We start from the raw sequence: 22,088 nt of genomic DNA, 5'->3' as shown, positions 1-22,088 counted from the left end.
CCAATACCTTGTGTGTGTCGGGGCCAGACATAGGAAAAAATATAAGTGAAAATTACTCCTTAATTTTCAATACTTTTTCTATAGAGGGCGTTTGCAGTGACTTGTGACATCTGTCCAATACCTTCTGTGTGTCAGGGCCAGAGATAGAAAACATATAAGTGAAAATTACTATATTTCTTCCTTCAATTTTAATACTTTTTCTACAGAGGGTGTCTGCAGTGACTTGTGACAGCTGTCCAATACCTTCTGTGTGTCAAAGCCAGAGAAAGAAAAAGTATAAGTGAAAATTACTATATTTATTCCTTCATTTTCAATACTTTTTCTATAGCGGGTGTTTCCAGTGACTTGTGACTAGGGTTAAGCGAAGCCAAACTGTAAAATTCGGGTTCGTACCGAACTTTAGGATTTTTGGACCCCAAACTCGAACCGGAACTTTTCAGTAAAAGTTTGGGTTCGAGTTCGGTGTTCGGCGATTTAATGGCATTTTTTGAAATGCTGCAGAGCAGCCAATCAGCAAAAGGTTAACTCTTGTGACCTTAGAAGCCATCACAGCCATGCCTACTAATGGCATGGCTGTGATTGCCGAGTGCAGCATGTGACCCAGCCTCCATATAAGCTGGAGTCACGTAGTGCTGCACATCACTCAGAAGTGCTTGTTAACTCTGCAATCTACAGCAGTTTAGTTTTGTGGGTGCAGTGCAACATTTTTTTCAACCAGCCCAGAGCCCAGTGACACAGAAAAATAACTTTTATCCATCTGTTAGTTAGGTGGGCGTCGGCAGCCATTTTGTGCAAGTTCAGTGCACCAGCACAGCATATGTGCCAGGGACAATAATTTAACCCTGTTATTTTATTTCAGTGGGCAACATATACCCATTTTTTAAGTGCACCTGCACTGCATATATGCGCCGGAGGAAGGCAAAATAATATAGGGAATCGTTCTGTGAGTTCAGGGACCCAGGGGGGGTGACATATTCACATTTTGTGCAAGAGCCTACATTTGGGGCCTATGCTGCATTTGTGACAGTCCAATACAAACATTAAATACCACTGTTATATTCTGGTTTAAAAAAAACACCCATTTTGTGCAAGACCCAACATTTGGGGCCTTTGCTGCATTTGTGACAGTCAAATATAAGCTTTAAATACTGCAGTTATATTCTGGGTTTAAAAAAAATACCCATTTTGTGCAAGACCCTACATTTGGGGCCTTTGCTGTATTTCTGACAGTCCAATACAAGAGTTAGATACTACTGTTGTATTCTGGTTTTAGAAAAAAACACCTATTTTGTGCAAGACACTACATTTGCTGCTTTTGCTGCATTTCTGACAGTCCAATACAACCAGTCAATACTGCAATTACATTGTTGGTTGACAAATTAACATTTTTTGTGACCGTGAAGTAATTATATAAAATTCGCCTGTCACACTGTTGTGTGACCTTAAGAAATTTTTCCTCTTTATGACACCGGCACTGCCTTACTCTCAGTGAACTTAATTGTTGACTATTGGCGGCTACATTGTCGCCTGACATAAACCATCCGTTAGTTTGGTGGGTGAACGCAAAGAATAAGGAGAGAGTCAAATAAGGGATGTGGTCCCAGTCGTGGGATTTGCGAGTAGGCAAAAGAACCTTCAGCGTTATTTGGTAGGGCCGAATGCAGCTCTACGAATGGTGAGGCCAGAACAAGTACAGGCGATAGTAGATTGGGTGGCTGACAGTGCCTCCAGTTCCTTCACATTGTCTCCCAGACAGTCTCCTGTTGAAAGATTAGAGTTGGCACCTGCAGCCCATGTCGATCAGTCTTTCACCTCACCCCCTTGCAAATCAGCCAAGCAGTCTGAGCCCCAAGTCATGCAGCAGTCTCTTCTGCTTTTTGATGACTCTGCTAGTAGGGTTTCCCAGGGCCATCCACAAAGTCCTGCCCCAGAAGTGGAAGAGATTGAGTGCACCGATGCCGAACCACTTATGTTTCAGGATGAGGACATGGGAGGACCACCGCAGCACGTTTCTGATGATGACAAAACACAGGTGCCAACTGCTGCTGCTTTCTGCAGTCTGCAAACTGACAAGGAGGGCAGGGGTAAAGAGTGGGTGGAAGATGATCTGGAGGATGATGAGGTACTAGACCCCACATGGAATCAAGGTCATGCGAGTAACCTGTTGTCTAGTTCGGAGGAAGAAGCAGTGGTCGCACAGAGGCACCAGCACAGCAAAAGAGGCAGCAGGGTGCAAAAGCGTCTGTTACATTCTTGGGTGACATTTTGCGATTTTTGCCGTGAATAAACCCCTGCTCTTTATAGTTGACAGGGACCGAAATTTTTAAAAATCGTCTGTTCCATTGGTGGGTGACAATAACCCATTTTTGACAATGAAAAAACCCTGCTCTGCATAAGTGACAGGGACTTAAATTTATAAAATTCATTGTTAATTGACGTGCACACCCTTTTTTATTCGATTCTTCCACTTTAATAACTTGTCCCAGATTTCTGCTCGATCACATTTCATCCATTGACCTCCCTTGGATGTGGTATCCCTTTCTCACGCTTCCTCTCCGGTGTGAAACCCTGATTCCCCGCTACCTGTGATCACCATGGTAGGTGCATAAAAGAACATTGAAAGTTGATAGAGAAGATGTCCAATTGGATCGTGGACGTGTGATCAGGCAGAAGTTATCTAGAGTCAACAACTGTCTAACTTTTCCAAATCCAAAATAACCCAGTGACATTCCCTGTAATTTTGTATTAATCAATACAATAACAGGGCATCTTAAGAGTCCTATATTGTTATTTATCGCCACTACCTTCCCGAGTCGGGAGTGGGTATTTGCCATGCGCCCCCTCCTTTCATTCGATCCTTCCGCTTTGATAACTTGTCCCACATTTCCGCACAATCACATTTCCTCCATTGGCCTCCCATGGATGTGGTATCCCTTTCTCAGTCTCCCTCTCCGGCCTGGAACCCTGATTCCCCGTTACCCTTGATCAGCATGGTAGGAGCATAAAAGAACATTGAAAGTTGATAGAGAAGATATCCAATTGAATTGTGGACATTACGGGGACATGCAATCAGGCAGAAGTTATCTAGAGTCAATAAGCGGCAGCAGGGCCGCTCCTGTCTAACGTTTCATAATCCAAAATACCGCAGTGACATTCCCTGTAATTTTTAAATAATCATTCCAATAACAGGGCACCTTAAGAGTCCTGTATTGTTATTTATCGTCACTACCTCCCCGAGTCGGGAGTGGGTAATTGCCACGCGATCAAATTTCCTCCATTGACCTCCCTTGGATGTGAAAACCCTTTCTCAGTCTCCCTCTCCGGCCTGAAACCCTAATTCCCCATTACCCGTGATCACCATGGTAGGCACATAAAAGAACAGTTGATATAGAAGATATCCAATTGGATCGTGGACATCATGGGGAAGTGCAACATGGTGGAGCAGTATGTGTGCACACTGAAGGTCTGCCCCTTTCAACTTCTGGGTCTCCAAATTGGGCACATGGCCTGAGCTTTCCCTTTATCCTTGGAGGTGCTGGCCTGCCCTGCAGCCAGTATATTGTCTGAACGTTTGTTTAGCACGGCAGGAGGGTGTTATCAAAGAGAAGCGCAGCTGCCTGTCCACAGCCAATGTGGACAAACTCACGTTCATTAAGATGAACCAGGCAGGGATCCCGCAGGACTTGTCTGTACCTTGTGCAGAATATACATGTATTCCAGCCTCACCCAGCCATTGTTGTACTCTAGCACACTTTCCTTTTGTTTTTGTTTTTTTAGATTTTCCAATGTTTTTGGGTCTACCCAAATTAAAAATAAATAAATAATAAAAGAAAATATAAAACAAAACAAAAAACCAATGTTGGCTACCTCCTCCACCGCCGGTTTCACCTACATCGCCACATCCACCGCCTCCTCAACCACCTACTCCATATGGACCTCCTCCTCCTAGATCAAGATTCTTATTTTTTATTTTTGCGTATTTTATGTTATTTTAAGCCATTTTCCTATCCACATTTGCTGAGCACTTTCAATGCTCTTAACCACATTTTGCTGCCATTTGAAGCCTTCTAGCCCTTTCCATGACTTTTTTAGAGCCATTTTAGTGCTCCAAAGTTGGTGTCCCATTGACCTCAATGGGGTTCGGGGACAAGTTCGGGTCCCGAACTCAAACTTTTTTGTGAAGTTCGGCCAAACCCGTCGAACCCGAACATTCAGGCGTTCGCTCAACTCTACTTCTGACACCTGTCCAATACCTTCTGTGTATCAGGGCCAGAAATAGGAAAAAAATATAAGTGAAAATTACTATATGTTTTCCATCATTTTCAATACTTTTTCTATAGAGGGTGTCTGCAGTGACTTGTGACATCTGTTCAATACCTTCTGTGTGTCAGGGCCAGAGATAAGAAAAATATAGTGGTCGGTTGGATTGCAGCAGATAATGCTTCCAGTCGGTTAAGTACCACCCTGTCTTCCACCAAGTCTAGTATCAGTAGCCAAGAGTCTGGTCCACACAATCCTCACCATGATGGCACAATGAGTGAACGTTGTGGAGGCCGGGTGCAAGTTAGCTGCTGGCACCAGACTTGCCCTCCAATAGATCCTCATTAATGGAAAGTGTACTTATTCCAATAACAGGGCCTCTTAAGAGTGCTGTAATGTTATTTATCGTCACTACCTCCCCGAGTCGGAAGTGGATAATTGTTGCGCGACTGCTGCCTTCCTTGGACGCTTGTGCTTTAATAACTTATCCCACCCTCTCTGGGTGGTTCACAATTAGGAAAAAAAAAGGGGCAAGGCAACAACAGCCAATCAGATTTCAGCTATTGACCTCCCTTGGATGTGGTAGCCTTTTCTCAGGCTCCCTCTCCGGCATCGAACCCTGAGTCCCCGTTACCCATAATCACCATGGTAGGCGCAGAAAAGAACATCGAAAGTTGATAAGGCAGACATCCAAATTGATCGTCACAATCACGGGGACGTGCAATCGCCCAGAGGTTATCTAGAGCCACCAATGCGGCAGCAGGCCCTTGCCCCTAATGTTTTAGATAGTCAGATCAGCAGGCCCTTGCTCCAAATGTTTTTGAGGGTCACCAGCAGGCCATCAATCATAATTGTTCAAGTGTGTGTATGATGCCCTCCTTTATGTGTAACAAAGGGTGTTTTGGATTGCCAGTTCCTTGTAATTTTTGGCAATCCATTATGAATGAAGCCCTACATTATGTGATATACAGGCTGTATTGGAGTACCTCTTCCTTGTGATTTTTGGCAGCACTTGCACTTTATATACATTATATATACAGTAAATATATATAATGTATATATACATTATATATACAGTAAATATACAGGCAAAAATGTTTCTTAACAATTTTTCCTCTAAGATTGATTATTTTTCGGTTTTGTGCGCATTATTGTCAGTCTGTAAAAGTGGTGCACTGCTTGGACAACATGGTTCCCAGCAGCGACTTGGGAGTCCAAGATGCATGCAGACATCCTCCCCATGGGACCATTTTGGTGGTGTTACCATCAATTTCTGATCTTTTCCTATGAACCAGGCACCCACCCCTCTTCAGATCAGGGGGTGCCTGGTTTAATGCTCGGGTTCTCCCATTGACTTCCATTATACTCGGGTGCTCGGTAGAGCACACAGGCATCCCGATGTGTTCGGCCAGAGCACCCAAGCACTTTGGTGCTCGATCAACACTAGTGAAAACCCTACTGTTAGTTCACAAACTTGAATAATATAAGGTCCATTAGGGTCAACCACGCTATGAATGGGCTTAAATGCCAGGGAATCTTTAAAAGCTAATATTACTCTTCTCAGTTTCTTACGGTAATGTGATTGGATAACAACGGGGAATCTAGCATGTTGGATTCAATGGGCATCCTTACATACAATATGAGATTCTTGAACTGCTAGGACATCAGCCTGTAATCTGAACGCTTCAGATCAAAAGTATGCTCCCTTTTGCAGGCAATTGAGGCCCCTAACATTTATAATGTTGAGCGTGAATATTCGAATCGCAAATTTTATTTGCGAATATCGCCACTTTGGGAATTCATGAATATTTAGAATATAGTGCTGTATATTCGTATTCGCGAATAGTGTTGAATATTCTAATCGCAAATTTATCGTGAATGTATTACATTGCCGATTTTCGCAATCAAGAAACAATGACTGGAGATCACAAATTCTCGAATTTGCTAATTTATGGAAAATATTCAGACAAACATTTGCAAAATATCCCAAATTCTAATATTGCCTATGCCGATCATCACTAAACATTTATAGACACAAAATTAACTGCCATAATCACACCAGAGGCTGCTGGCTTCTGAGGGAGCATGTTGGAAACGATAGAAGGAAGAGGTCCAGATCCATGGGAAGTCCATAATGCAAGCTTGTAAGTATCCACTCCAGATGATTATTCTCTGAGGTAAAAAAACAACCTAAGAGTAGGGAAAGAGAAAAAGGAAAAACAAAATAAAGAAACAAAAACATCCAGCGCAAACATGTGTGTTTATATTCCCACAAAGTGTAAAGAATAGAGATGGCCTTGCAGTTCGCCCGGCAGTCGTTTTGCGGCAAACTTTCCTCGTTCACAATTTGCCAAACATACAAACATATGGCAATGTCCGCCTGCGCCATATTCTTTTGCATTGCGCCAAACATTGACACATGACACATCTATCAGGTGGGACAGGACAGCCAATTGAGACTTTTCAACACATGGACACACCCCCACCCTATAAAAAAAAAACTGATCTGGCAGCCATTTAACATTCTGTGCTTTGCCAGTGTAGGGAGCAGGGACAGGCTGTTAGGGACACCAAACGCTAGCTAATAGAGCCAAAAAAGTCCTTTTAATGACTGGTATAGGTGTGCTATCGATAGGTGTGATATACTTATAATATACTTTCTAACATAGAAAGTATTATAGTGCATTTGTATTGTGCAGCAGTTGTGTACGTTTCTGCTGCGATACCGCAGCTATACAGAGGGACAAACGCTATTGGAACAAGTAATAGCAACGGGTGTGATATACCTGCTTCCACAAAATACTGATTAGCCACTTCACATCCGTGCCATTTACCCCCTTCCTGGCCAGGCTTAAGTTTGCAAATCTGACGTGTCATTTTATGTGGTAATAACTTTGGGACGCTTTTACTTACACAAGCCATTCTAAGATTGTTTTCTTGTTACAAATTGTACTTCATGACAGTGGTAAATTTCAGTCGATATATTTCAACTTTATGTATAAAATATTCCCAAATAAAAAAAATATGAAAAATTTTCAATTTTCTAAATTTCTATTTCTCTGCTTTTAAAACAGTGTAGGGATTTGCTCTGGTAGGCAGGGTAAGCGGACGCAATACAGAGTCAAGACCACTGTTGAAAAAACAAAAGTCCAGTGTTTATTCACACAGAGAAGGCAGCAAAGAAAAACAATGCTTTACAGGGTCCTGGTGTTAGTCCACACAGCAAGAGTTCCAAAAATAACATAAATAACCTGGCAGACCACAGCAGGCTTTAGGGCGCCTGACTCCCAGCAGACGGCTCTCATGCAGCTCTCAGCCTTGCAGTATGGCATATCTTCTCAGCTCCCAAAAAACACAGTGCTCCCACATCTCTACTATCACTTGGAGGATCATTCCACACACATCTGAGCTGCTGGATGGGTTTTTAAACCCAGCCCAAATCCTGGCCTGGACGTTGGAAACAGCCACCCACCCTGCTCTTTGGCTGCTCCTAATAAGAACCGGCCTGGATTGGCTTTACAGCCACACTAAGTAAAACAGTGTCTGGCTGCCGCTGATACACAAAATTACCCGTTCTTATCTCACCGAGGCCAGGAACCTCGATGACACATACCTTCCATCAATGACGGACCCTTGCGCCTTCCTACATACCTCCCCCCTTTGTTCAACCCTGAGAGGGTGAACACACGTCAGACAGTGTACTCGGGACAGGGCATCCACGTTTCCCTGTAACCGGCCTGCCCTGTGTTCTACTGTAAACCTAAAGTTTTGCTAGAGACAAGAACCACCTGGTGACCCGAGCATTCCTCTCTTTGGCCTGGCTCATCCAATTGAGAGGGGAGTGGTTGGTCACCAGACGGAACTTTCTCCCCAACAGATAATAGCAGAGAGACTCGAGTGCCCACTTGATGGCCAGGCACTCTCTCTCCACTATACTGTACCGGGTCTCCGCTGGAGCGAGCTTACGGCTGAGGAAGACAATGGGGTGCTCCTTCCCATTGACTTCCTGAGACAGTACCGCACAGAGGCCTACTTCGGAGGCATCGGTCTGTACCACAAATTCCCTCTTGAAGTCGGGCGTCACCAAAACCGGGGACAAACAAAGCGCCAAATTCAAAGCGGAGAAAGCCTCTTCTGCCTGGTCATTTCAGCGGACTATCACGGACTTCCAGTCCCTTTAAGAGCCCTGTCAATGGAGCCGCTAAAGTGGCAAAATGGGGGACAAACCTCATGCAATAGCCCACCATTCCCAGGAATGACTTTACTTGTCTAGAGGTGGCAGGTCGGGGCCAATTCCATATCGCCTCTATTTTGCTTACTTGGGGTTTGATGACTCCGCGCCCAATGACATACCCAAGGTATTTAGTCTCCTCTAACCCTATCGCACATTTCTTTGGGTTAGCTGTTAGTCCTGCCTTTTGAAGGGAGTCCACTACGGCCTGTACTTTGGGCAGGTGACTTTCCCAGTCGGTACTGTGAATGATAATATCATCCAGGTAAGCCGAGGCGTACCGCCGATGTGGACGAAGTACAATATCCATTAGACGTTGGAAAGTGGCGGGGGCGCCATGCAGGCCAAAGGGTAACACCTTATATTGGTACAGCCCCTCTGGTGTAATGAAGGCAGTTTTCTCTTTGGCAGCCTCCGTCAAGGGTACCTGCCAGTACCCTTTGGTGAGGTCCAAAACAGAAAAATACCTGGCTTGGCCTAACCTCTCAATAAGTTCATCTACCCGAGGCATGGGATATGCATCGAACTTAGATATTTCGTTTAATTTCCGAAAATCGTTACAAAATCGTAACGTCCCATCTGGCTTGGGAATTAAGACTATAGGACTGGCCCACTCACTTTTAGACTCCTCAATGACGTCAAGCCACAGCATGAGCTGCACTTCCTCCGAGATGGCTTTTCGCTGAGCCTCGGGTACCAGGTATGGCTTTAACCGGACTTTTGCCTGAGGCTCAGTGACAATGCCATGTTGGATTATGGAAGTGCGTCCAGGAAGGTCTGAGAACACATCCGTGTTCCGACTAACGAACTCCCTGGTTTCCTGAGCCTGTTTAGAGGAGAGGCTGTCAGCAATTTTTATTGCGGCAATCCGCTTCCTTTGCATCAGACAGAGGAGTCGGAACTTCTTGCCCTAGAAAGCCCAGCCGCGGGCTGTCTTCCATACAGGTTTTCCTATCCTTCCAAGGTTTTAGTAAATTAACATGGTAAACCTGCTCCGGTTTTCGCCTCACCAGCTGGTGTACTTTGTAATTTACCTCTCCAATTTTTTCATGTACCTCGTAGGGCTCCTGACACCTGGCTAGGAACTTACTGTCCACGGTTGGCACCAGAACCAAAACCCGATCACCCGGGTTAAAGATCTGGACCCGGGCCTGTCGATTATAGATCTGACACTGGGCTCACTGAGCGGCCTCCATATGCTCCCTGACAAGAGGCAAAATGGTCTCTATCCGCTGTTGCATCTTGGTAACATATTCAAGGAAGCTTTTATGCGGAGTGGGTTGTTGTTGCCATGCCTCTTTGGCTACGTCCAGGATGTCTGCCATATAGCAATTTGAAGGGCGAGAACCCAGTAGAGGCCTGGGGCACCTCTCGCACTGAAAACATGAGATAGGGCAGAAGAAGGTCCCAATCCTTTCCATCTTTGGACACCACCCTTTTTAACATGATTTTTAGAGTTTTGTTAAACCTTTCAACCAGTCCGTCCGTTTGTGGATGGTACACGGACTGTCCGTAACTGTTTAATACGCAGTAACTTACAGAGTTCCCTCATGACCTTGGACATAAAAAGGGGTCCCCTGCTCAGTCAGGACCTCTTTAGGTAACCCCACTCGGGAGAACATTTCCATTAGCTCTTTAGCTATAAGTTTCACCGATGTATGTCGCAGTGGCACTGCCTCCAGGGTACCGAGTACGACGTAATCAAGGACAACCAAGATGTGTTGGCGTCCCCTAACGGACTTCGGTACTGGGCCTACTAGGTCCATAGCGATTCGCTCAAACGGTACCTCGATGATCGGGAGAGGAACCAAGGGACTGCAAAAAAGATGCTTGGGGCTAGTTGCCTGGCAGGTCAGGCAAGACTTACAGAACTCTTCCACCTCCTTAAACACACAGGGCCAGTAAAACCGCTGTAGTATCCGGTCCTGTGTTTTCTGCATTTCCAGATGACCCCCAACAACATGCTGATGGACTAACTCTAACATGAGTTTGCGATAAGCCTGAGGCACCACCAACTGTTCAATGGATTCACCTCGCAGCTCATTTACCCGATACAACATATCCTGATGAACCACAAAACGGGGGAGCACCAACTCTGCCCCTGGTTGTTGTGGTTCACCATCTACTATTAATACATTTTCCCAGGCTTGGGATATGGTTGGGTCCTGGTGCTGGGCGGTACCAAAATTATCCCCGTAGACATTGAGGTCTGCCAGCTCAGGACCCGGTGGCAAGTCCTCCATGTCTCCCACCATCACACTTAGCGGGTTGTCTCCACCTCTTCCACAGAAGTGGCGGTCACACCTACCGCTGGGCCTTCAGACTCAGGTTCCCAAGGTTCTGGTCTCCCCCCAGGGCCATTCTGCTAGGTTTAACCCTGTCTCATGGGTATCAGTCACTCTCGTAACCAGCCACAGTTCCGGGAAGCCCGGGAAGTCTCTCCCTAATATAAGTTCATAGTGTAGGTTGGTTGCGAAAGCCACCTCGTGGGTCCACCTGCCGGAAACCGTGGACAGAGACACCATAGCAGCAATGTAGTCTTTTAAGTCCCCCTATATATACATGACTCTGACCTTACGGCCAGTGCACTCAGCGGAGCGTACCAGTGAAGGCCTTACCAGGGTCACCAGACTCCCTGAGTCCAACAGAGCCTCTGCTGGACTGTCTTCCACCTCCACCTGGCACAGGTGGTTCATAGACTCAGGAGCACCCATGGCACACAGTTTTCTGGCATATAATGATTGACGGAAGCCATAGTTCGTGTCCATGGGTTCCCCCTCCTGTGGGCAGTCCGCTCAAACATGGCCAGGCTCCTGACACCGCCAGCAGAAGCGGGGTCCACAGGGGCCACATCCAGGGCAGGTTTGGTGGGTACAAGAGGGACACAGGATTTGAGTGCCCCCCTCCCAAAAGAACCACCCTGTAAGTTCCGGGTAGCCTCATAGCACTCCACCAGGTCGACCAGCTCCAGCGCATTACCTGGAGAGACCTGGCCAATCCATTGCTGGAGAGGAAGTGACAGAGCCCTCAAGAACCTGTCTGCAGTGGGGATCAGCACGTCAGGTTGTAGCCACTTTTGCAACAGGTTGAGCAGGTTATAATACTGGGGTCTCACGGGCTCAGCCGGGTTGAAATCCTACTGATGCACCTGCTGGGCCTGGACCAGCACATTCACCCCCAGTCTTGCCAAAATCTCCCCCTTTACCTTTGGGTAGTCGGCCGCTTGATCATCCGGTAAATCGAACTACACGTGCAGAGACTCTGATGCCAAGAAAGGAGCAACGACCTCAGCCCACTGGTCCGGGGGCAGCCTTTCCCTGGAGGCCACTTTCTCATACATCGGCAGGTATGTTTTGATTGTCATCTGTGGGTATCATCTTAGGGATCACTGCACAGACTGCTTTACGGGCATCGTGGACACTTGGGGTTGCTCCTGCTGTTTGCAAAGCCATCACATGTTGTAGCAGCAATTGGTTGGTCTCTTGCTGCTGCTTATTAGTCTTGCGTTGCTGAAGGTTGGTCTCTCGCTGCTGCAGATTAGCCTTTATGAGAGCCTTCAAAACAGCCTACATTTTGTCACGTGACACAGGTTTAAATCTAGCAGGTTTGATAAACGACATAGACCCGTGTGCAAAACAAAAATATTTTGGCGATCACGCCAGCCTCACTGCACTTGCCTGTTCCAAGCCATCAATTGCAGGGATTTTCTCTGGTAGGCAGGGTAAGCGAACACAATATAGAGTCAAGACCATGGTTGAAAAAACAAAAGTCCAGTGTTTATTCACACAGAGAAGGCAGAAGAGAAAAACGATGCTTTACAGGGTCCTGGTGTTAGTCCACACAGCAAGAGTTCCCAAAATAACACAAATAACCTGGCAGACCACAGCAGGCTTTAGGGCGCCTGACTCCCAGCAGGCGGCTCTCATGCAGCTCTCAGCCTTGCAGTAGTATCTCCTCAGCTCCCAAAAAAACACAGAGCTCCCACATCTCCACTATCACTTGGAGGATCATTCCACACACAGCTGAGCTGCTGGCTGGGTTTTTAAACCCAGCCCAAAACCTGGCCTGGACATAGGGAATAGCTACCCACTCTGCTCTTTGGCTGCTCCCAATTTGAACCGGCCCAGATTGGCTTTCCAGCACATTAAGTAAAACAGTGTCAGCGAGCACTAGCTGCTGCTGACACAAAATTAGCCGTTCTTATCTCACCGAGGCCAAGAACCTCGGTGACACATACCTTCCATCAATGACGGATCCTTGCGCCTTCCTACAACAGAAAGTGATACCTCATAAAATATTTTTTACTTAACATTCCCCATATGTCTACTTTATGTTGGCATCATTTTGTAAATGTAATTTAATTTTTTTAGGACTGTAGAAGGCTTAAAGTTTTAGAAGCAATTCTTAACATTTTTAAGAACATTTCCAAAACCCACTTTTTAAGGACCAGTTCAGGTCTGAAGTCACTTTGTGGGGCTTACATAGTGGAAACCCCCCATAAATGAACGCATTGTAGAAACTACACCCCTCAAGTTACTCAAAACTGATTTTACAAACTCTGTTAACCCTTTAAGTGTTCCACAAGAATGAAAGGGAAATGGAAATTACATTTCTAAATTTCACTTTTTTGGGAGATTTTCCATTTTAATCCATTTTTTTCTTTAACCGCTTTAAGTCCGCCCATAGGATATAAACGTCCTATGGGTGGACCTCTATTTCTGAACGGACGTTTCTGAACGTCCTTTCAGAAATAGCAGCTGCACGCTAATCGTGCAGCTGCTGATCGGGTTGCCCGCTGTCAGTGACAGCAGGGCAACCCAGAGAGAAGACAGGGACAGTGCCCAGGTGTCCCTGCCTTCCGGATCGCTGCAGACACAGCGCTCACCGAGCGCTGTGTCTGCAGAGCAGGAAGCGCTGTGCGCTTCCTGTTCCGGCCCGGCGGTCATGTGACCGCCGGGACCGGAGCTGCAGGAGCTGTGTGAGGTCTTACAGAGACCTCGATCAGCCCTGCTCTGAGGCTGTACAGTGCTGTATTGCGCTGTACAGCCTCTCTGGGGGGTGTATTTCTTCTGTAACTGGGGCTACTATGTCAGCCCCAGTTACAGGAGAAATCAATAGTGAAAAAAAAAGAAAAAGTGAAGCAAATGTCCCCCAGAGGTCTTGTATGACCTTATGGGGGACGAAAAGTGTAAAAAAAATAATAATAATAAAGGGTTGAAAAAAAAAAAAAAAAAAAAAAAAAAAAAAAGTTTCACATGTAAAAATAAAAAGGTCCCCAAGTAAGGAATAAAAAAATAAAAATTAAAAATAGAAAAAATAAAATAAAATAGACATATTTGGTATTGCCACGTCCGTATAAACCAGCTCTATAAAACTATCACATGAGCTAACCCCTCGGGTGAACACCGTAAAAAAAAAAACCCAAAAAACTGTGTCAGAACAAGCAATTTTTGTCACCTTGCATCACAAAATATGCAACACCAAGTGATCAAAAATGCGTATGTCCCATAAAATGGTACCAATAAAACCGTCACCTCATCCCGCAAAAAATGAGCCCCTACATAAGAAAATCTCTCAAAAAATAAAAAAACTATAGCTCTTAGAACATGGAGACACTAAAACATCATTTTTTGGTTTCAAAAATGCTATTATTGTGTTAAAGTGAAACAAATAAAAAAAGTATACATATTAGGTATTGCCACGTCTTTAAAAACCAGCTCTATAAAAATATCACATGAGCTAACCCCTCAGATGAACACCGTAAAAAAAAAAAAAAGGTGTCAAAACAAGCAATTTTTGTCACCTTGCATCACAAAAGGTGCAACACCAAGTGATCAAAAATGCGTATGTCCCACAAAATGGTACCAATAAAACAGTCACCTCATCCCGCAAAAAATGAGCCCCTACATAAGAAAATCTCTCGAAAAATAAAAAAACTATAGCTATCAGAACATGGACACATTAAAACATAATTTTTTTGTTTCAAAAATGCTATTATTGTGTAAAACTTTAATAAATGAGAAAAAGTATACATATTAGGTATCGCCACGTCCGTAACAATCTGCTCTATAAAAATGTCACTTGACTAAACCCCTCAGGTGAACGCTGTAAAAATAAATAAATAGAAACTGTGCTAAAACAACCAATTTTTTGGTCACCTTGCCCCATAAAGTGTTATAATGAATGATCAAAAAATCATATGTACCCAAAAATAGTACTAATAAAACTGGCACCTTATCCCCTAATTTCCAAAATGGGGTCACTTCTTGGGAGTTTCTACTGTAAGGGTGCATCAGGGGGCTTCAAATGGGACATGGCATCTAAAAACCATGTGGAGTTCCTTTTCTTCTGCGCCCTGCCGTGTGCCCATACAGCAGTTTATGACCACATGTGGGGTGTTTCTGTAAACTGCAGAATCTGGGTAATAAATATTGAGTTTTGTTTGGCTGTTAACCATCGATGTGTTAAAGAAAAAATTGGATTAAAATGGAAAATCTGCCCAAAAAGTGAAATTTAAAAATTTGATCTCCATTTTCCTTTAATTCTTGTGGAACGCATAAAGGGTTAACAAAGTTTGTAAAATCAGTTTTGAGTAACTTGAGGGGTGTAGTTTCTACAATGGGGTCATTTATGGGGGTATCCACTATGTAGGCCCCACAAAGTGACTTCAGACCTGAACTGGTCCTTATAAAGTGGGTTTTGGCAATTTTCTTAAAAATTTGAAGAATTTCTTCTAAACTTCTAAGCCTTCTAACGTCCTAAAAAAATAAAAAACATTTCCAAAATGATGCCAACATAAAGTAGACATATGGGGAATGTTAAGTAATAAATATTTTATGAGGTATCACTTTCTGTTTTAAAAGCAGAGAAATTGAAATTTAGAAAATTGCGAATTTTTCAAATTTTTGGGTAAATTTGGGATGTTTTCATAAATAAAGGTGAAATATTTTGACTCAAATTTATGACTATCATGAAGTACAATGTGTCACGAGAAAACAATCTCTGAATGACTTGGATAAATAAAGGCGTTCCAAAGTTATTACCACATGAAGTGAGATATGTCAGTTTTGCAAAATTAGGCCTGGTCAGGAAGGGGGCAAATGGCCCAGATGGGAAGTGGTTAACACATCGAGGGTAACAGCCAAACAAAACTCAATATTTATAACCCTGATTCTGTGGTTTACATAAACACTCCACATGTGGTTGTGAACTGATGTAAGTGCACACGGAAGGGCGCAGAAGTAAAGGAGCGCCATATGGTTTTTGGCAAGCAGATTTTGCTGAACTGGTTTTTAGATGCCATGTCCCATTTGAGGCCCCTCTGATGCAGCCTTACAGTAGAAATTCCCAAAAGTGACCCCATTTTGGAAACTAGGGGATAAGGGGCCAGTTGTATTGGTACTATTTTGGGGTACATATGATTTTTAATTGCTCTATATTAAGTTTTTTGTGAGTCAAGGTAAATAAAAAATGGCTGTTTTGGCACTGATTTTATTTTTTACAACATTAATCTGACAGGGTAGATCATGTGCTATTTTCGTAGAGCAAGTTGTTATAGAAGCAATGATATCAAATATACTTTCTTTGTTTGTTTCAGATTTACATAATAAAGCATTTTTGAAAAAAAAAATGTTTTTGTGTTTCTATTTTCTGAACGCCATCTTTTTTTTATTTTTCTGCTAATCGTCTTGTGCAAGGGCTCGATTTTTGCAGGAAGAGTTGACATTTTTATTGGTATAATTATTGCGTACATATGATTTTTTGATCATTAATTATTACACTTTATGGGGCAAGGTGACCAAAAAATTGGTTGTTTTAGTACAGTTTATGATTATTTTTATAGCGTTCACCAGGGGGGTTAGGTCATGTGAAACTTTTATAGAGCAGATCGTTACGGATGTGGCAATACCTAATTTGTATACGTTTTCTTATTTTTTTTTTTTTTTTTAGGGTGTTCACCTGAAAGGTTAGGTCATGTGATAGTTTTATAAAGCTGGATGTTACGGATGTGGCGATACCTAATATGTATATCGTATTTTTTGCCCCATAAGATGCACTTTTTCCCCCCCTGAAAGTAGGGGGAAAATGCCCCTGTGTCTTATGGGGCGAATGCTGCCATTTTGCATCACAGTCTGCGATGCTGCAGCATCGCAGACTGCAATGTATCAGCTGGAGGGGGAGGGAGGAAGGGCCATTTTCATGCAAATGCAGCTTTATTGCTTAAACATTTTATAATAATACAAACCGGATTCCAAAAAAGTTGGGACACTATACAAATCGTGAATAAAAACTGAATGCAATGATGTGGAGGTGCCAACTTCTAATATTTTATTCAGAATAGAACATAAATCACGGAACAAAAGTTTAAACTGAGAAAATGTACCATTTTAAGGGAAAAATATGTTGAATCAGAATTTCATGGTGTCAACAAATCCCAATAAAGTTGGGACAAGGCCATTTTCACCACTGTGTGGCATCTCCCCTTCTTCTTACAACACTCAACAGACGTCAGGGGACCGAGGAGATCAGTTTCTCAAGTTTAGAAATAGGAATGCTCTCCCATTCTTGTCTAATACAGGCCTCTAACTGTTCAATCGTCTTGGGCCTTCTTTGTTGCACCTTCCTCTTTATGATGTGCCAAATGTTCTCTATAGGTGAAAGATCTGGACTGCAGACTGGCCATTTCAGTACCCGGATCCTTCTCCTACGCAGCCATGATGTTGTGATTGATGCAGAATGTGGTCTGGCATTATCTTGTTGAAAAATGCAGGGTCTTCCCTGAAAGAGATGACGTCTGGATGGGAGCATATGTTGTTCTAGAACCTGAATATATTTTTCTGCATTGATGGTGCATTTCCAGACATGCAAGCTGCCCATGCCACATGCACTCATGCAACCCCATACCATCAGAGATGCAGGCTTCTGAACTGAGCGTTGATAACAACTTGGGTTGTCCTTGTCCTCTTTGGTCCGGATGACATGGCATCCCAGATTTCCAAAAATAACTTTGAATCGTGACTCGTCTGACCACAGAACAGTCTTCCATTTTGCCACACTCCATTTTAAATGATCCCTGGCCCAGTGAAAACGCCTGAGCTTGTGGATCTTGCTTAGAAATTGCTTCTTCTTTGCACTGTAGTTTCAGCTGGCAACGGCGGATGGCACGGTGGATTGTGTTCACTGACAATGGTTTCTGGAAGTATTCCTGAGCCCATTCTGTGATTTCCTTTACAGTAGCATTCCTGTTTGTGGTGCAGTGTCGTTTAAGGGCCCGGAGATCACAGGCATCCAGTATGGTTTTACGGCCTTGACCCTTACGCACAGAGATTGTTCCAGATTCTCTGAATCTTCGGATGATGTTATGCACAGTTGATGATGATAGATGCAAAGTCTTTGCAATTTTTCACTGGGCAACACCTTTCTGATATTGCTCCACTATCTTTCTGCGCAACATTGTGGGAATTGGTGATCCTCTACCCATCTTGGCTTCTGAGAGACACTGCCACTCTGAGAAGCTCTTTTTATACCCAATCATGTTGCCAATTGACCTAATTAGTGTTAATTGGTCTTCCAGCTCTTCATTATGCTAAAATTTACTTTTTCCAGCCTCTTATTGCTACTTGTCCCAACTTTTTTGGGATTTGTTGACACCGTGAAAATTTGAATCAACGTATTTTTCCTTTAAAATGATACATTTACTCGGATTAAACGTTTGATCTGTCATCTACATTCTATTACAAATAAAATATTGACATTTGCCATCTCGACATCATTGCATTCAGTTTTTATTCACAATTTGTTTAGTGTCCCAACTTTTTGGGAATCCGGTTTGTAGCTTTAATTGACGTTCCGATCTGATACCCAGCCCCATCTGTACTACCGTACTTACTAAATGTCCTGTAGCAGGCAGAGCAGGGCGGGCGGCCGGACGGAACTCACTGACATCACATGCCTGCGCCGCCTACTTCATTCATAAAGTAGGTGGTGCAGGCACGTCACGTGACATCAGTGAGTTCCGGACAGCCGCTAGCTCTGCCTGCTACAGGACATTTAGTAAGTACGGTAGTACAGATGGGGCTGGGGATCGAAACGTCAATTATAGCTATTATTATAAAATGTTTAGGCATTAAGGAAGTGAGTGAGCGGTGGGGCCGGAGTACAGTGAGCGCACCGGCCCCGCTGCATTTGCATGACACTGGCCCCTCCTCCCTCCCCCTCCCACAGGTTTAGCTATGGTATATTAGGGCATCTGTGGATGCCACTTTTATGGGGTGGGGGATATGTGGATGGCACTGTTATGGGGTGGGGGATCTGTGGTTGACACATATTTAGCAGTGCCATCCACAGATCCACCCCCCATAACAGTGCCATCCACAGATCATCCCCCATAACAGTGCCATCCACAGATCCCCCCATAACAGTGCCATCCACAGATCCACCCCCTCATAACAGTGCCATCCACAGATCCCCCTTTATAAAAGTGCCATCCACAGATCACCCCGCCATAACAGTGCCATCCACAGATCCTGAGGGGTTAGGTCATGTGATGTTTTCATAGAGCTGGTTGTTACAGACGTGGCAATATCTAATATGTGGACAGTAAATAGAATAGATGGCGGCTCACCCTACACAACTAGTGGACATATGTGCTCTTGTGCCAGGACTGCCCCACAGTCCTTTGAAGGGATGTATCAGGTAAGTATATGGAGTGGTACAGGCACTCTATCACCTGAAGCTGCGGAGAGGTGTTTCTATAAGTCAATGTTAATGTTGTAGAAATGTAATGTTCAAATTCAGTGTGAGCTGAGGCAATATATAATATAAAATATATATTTATTTAGTTATTCGATTCACATGAATTCCTCAAAATAGGTTAAAAAGTGGAAAAATATAAAAGGACGGTTAAAAAATGAATAAGAATAAAAATGAAAAGTAGTCAAAAATGGTGAAGATAGTCCGATTATATTTGAAGGGGTATATATAGTCCTGTAGGTATATTTCATTCATATATATTATCCCAGTAGAGATCACGTGTAGGAGTACCAGCTGTGAGAAGTGGGGTAGGTTCCACCTGGGTGTTTACACTAGGTATATCCCCTGTGATCCACTGTGCTTGTTTGGATTTTTTGTGGTTTGGGGGAGCCTTTAAGTCTGTAAAATAAGTATTTCACCTGGTTTCGTGGTATCAAACGATTTACCGTATCCTCTGCGTCTCTTTCTCCCACTGTGGGTTAGTGTGCTGGGGCGGCGTTGTTTGTCCTGGCCTGAAGTGAGTCCTGTAGACTGCAGCTTCCAGGTAGTGGATTACGTGTCTGCTGGCTGGCCACGTGGCGTCCCACGTGACCGGAGCACGGCCAGAATACAAAACTTAGTGCGCTGTTGGTTGATACCGCTTATCCTCAAGTTCATGTGGTATGATGCGCGTTTTCTTAGTGATAATGCTGTAGGGCAGACGCGTTTTAAAGCTGGCTGCTTCTTCCTCAGTGGCTTAGCAATATCCCTGGTGTATGCATCTTTTTATATACACCTTGGGGGTGTGGCCATGTTGCTTACTGGGGTTGGCTAAAAGGTGGACCGGATTTCCATATTAAACGGGTCCTTAGGTGTTTTTTATTTGTATTAATTTTTTAACGTCCTTTTATATTTTTTAACTATATTTTTAAACTTTTTATCCTATTTTGAGGAATTCATGTGAATCGAATAACTAATTAAATATATATTTTATATTATATATTGTCTCAGTGCACACTCTATTTAAACCTTACATTGCTACAACATTAACATCGACTTATAGAAACACCTCTCCGCAGCTTCAAGTGATAGAGTGCCTGTACCACTCAATATCTAATATGTATACTTTATTTATTTATTTCACTTTAACACAATAATAGCATTTTAGAAACAAAAAAAATTATGTTTTAATGTCTCCATGTTCTGAGAGCAATATATATATATATATATTTTTTTTAGCGACTTTTGAGCGTCGGGGTAAATTTTTTCGAGATGAGGTGACAGTTTTATTGGTATCATCACATGATATATTTATAGAGCCGGTCGTTATTGACGCTGCAATACAAAATATGTCTATTAAACTTTTTTTTTCTATTTTTACATTTTTTTTATTACTTAATTGGTTAATTAAATATTGATTGAGGCCTGCAATATAGCTGCTTCCACAAAATGCTGATTAAGGGGTTTGATATACCTGTTTCCATCAAATATTGATAGAGGCCTTCGATATACCTGCTTCCTCAAATACTGCTCTTCTCTAGGGACTTAGGCTGAGGGTCAGTTTGAAAATGACAGGGAGAGGAAAAGGCAGGCCATTCTGCAGGGGTGGTAGGGGTGGGCAGGTGCACCAGACCGGAGCCAAAGTGGGAAGTTGGAGACAGTGTGTGTGATTACTTCAAAGGACGCACCAGAGTTGGTTGAGTGGCTCATTCAGCCTTCCGCTTCTGCACCCTCCTCATCCTCTGCATCTGCACCCTCCTCACTCTCTGCTGTTTGCACCCCCTACGACACCACCACCACCATAGCCCCTCCACTCAAGTCAGAGGAATTATTTTCCCATCCATTCCCAAACCTTACCTATGCGCAGCCATTCTTGACATCGGATGAGGAAGAGGAGATAGCAACAGCCGCCACCTAGCGGTATGACGACAGTACCCAGATCATCCCAAGGAGGGAGGTCCCCGCTGTTGTTGACTACTCCAAGATCTCTAATGTCAGTGGTGGTAAAGGTGACGATGATGACCTGTTTATGGACGTCACGTGGGTGCCCACAAGAGAGGAAGAGAATGGGAGTTCAGAGGGAGAGACGGAGCAGAAGGAAAGGAGGAGAAGGAGGAGAACCAGACAGAGCTCGCAGGCCAAAGGAGGCAAAAAGAAGACTGCAAATGTATCTGGAGCGAGCCATCCACCATGCACCAAGTCCTAAAAAATAAAATGACATTTGCTAAATTTTGCCAACATAAACTAGACATATCAGGAATGTTAAATAATAACTATTTTATGAGGTATCACTATGTCTCTTAAGTCTTAACCTCGTAAGGACACAGAGCGTACAGGTACAACCTGATGTCCTGGTACTTAAAAACACCCTGTGTGCCTGCTGAAAATCATTCAAATCGGAACTGGGTGCCTGCTGAAATCATTTAGCAGGCACCCTGGGACAATGCCAAGGCGGGTTTCTGATCTCCGCGGTCCATGATCATCCCGCCCCCTCTCATTTCCAGGATGGCCAAGCGGTTAGAAAGCAGAGTGTCAGCACATTGCTGACTCTCTGTTTAAAATGGCTAACATCTGTGCTGTGATGTCAGCTGTTTAACCCCTTCCATGCCCCGGTCCGTAGGGACCGATGTATGGAAGGAGTTTACAGGGAGGGAGCCCCCCTCCCTCCCCATCACCTGCTGCTCTGTTGTGGCAGCGAGTGATGGTTACCATGGCAACCGGATGCCTTCACAGGCTTCCGGCTGTCCATGGTGCTGATCAGACATCTGGTAAAAGCAGAAGTCTGATCAGACTAAGTGTAAAGTGAGAATACAGTAAAGTACACTATGTAGTGTACTGTACTGTATTATACAGACATCAGACCCAC

The sequence above is a fragment of the Bufo gargarizans genome, chromosome 1 (assembly GCF_014858855.1).
Source record: "Bufo gargarizans isolate SCDJY-AF-19 chromosome 1, ASM1485885v1, whole genome shotgun sequence".
NCBI classification, from domain to species: Eukaryota; Metazoa; Chordata; class Amphibia; order Anura; family Bufonidae; genus Bufo; species Bufo gargarizans.
The sequence above is the reverse complement of the archived record's forward strand: the minus strand, read 5'-3'. Positions refer to the sequence as shown.